Source organism: Peromyscus leucopus, chromosome 7, assembly GCF_004664715.2.
Source record: "Peromyscus leucopus breed LL Stock chromosome 7, UCI_PerLeu_2.1, whole genome shotgun sequence".
NCBI lineage: Eukaryota > Metazoa > Chordata > Mammalia > Rodentia > Cricetidae > Peromyscus > Peromyscus leucopus.
In genome coordinates, this window is record NC_051069.1 from 56,569,017 (window position 1) to 56,569,452 (window position 436).

Consider the following 436-nt stretch of genomic DNA (forward strand, 5'->3'; position numbering starts at 1 on the left):
TCCAGAACTCAAAAGCCAGGATCCTCCAGCGCCATCTCAAGACACTTGCTAAGGACAAGCCTGATTGATACCTTTGGAGAGCTCCATCTAATAAAGAAATGGATTCCTGGTTCATAAGACTATTAGTCGCTTACTGATGTCAAGATTTTGGCCTTGACTGGGGTGGTGTCCATATGGGGATGGAGAGCAAGTTTGGTGGTGGGACAATTGTTTGTACTCACTCATGCATTGTGCTGCCTTTGATCAGCCTGTCCAAGGGTGTGACCCCAATAGATGCTACAGAGGTTTAATGACTCCATGATCTGGGCTGTCCTGAACAAACCTTTATACTTGAACACGGACACTGCCTGTGGATGTTAGGCTTGTGCTCTGCGGTAAGCAGAAGCCAGGCTGGAGGCTAGCGGGTCAGGGCAGCAAAGGCCAATGGGAGCAGCTG

At 49.3% G+C, this 436-nt stretch overlaps 1 pseudogene; it reads left to right on the forward strand.

Annotated features, from left to right (window-relative positions):
• Positions 1-117, forward strand: part of LOC114695695 — a 680-nt pseudogene extending 563 nt beyond the window's left edge.
• The last annotated feature ends 319 nt before the right edge of the window (positions 118-436 follow it).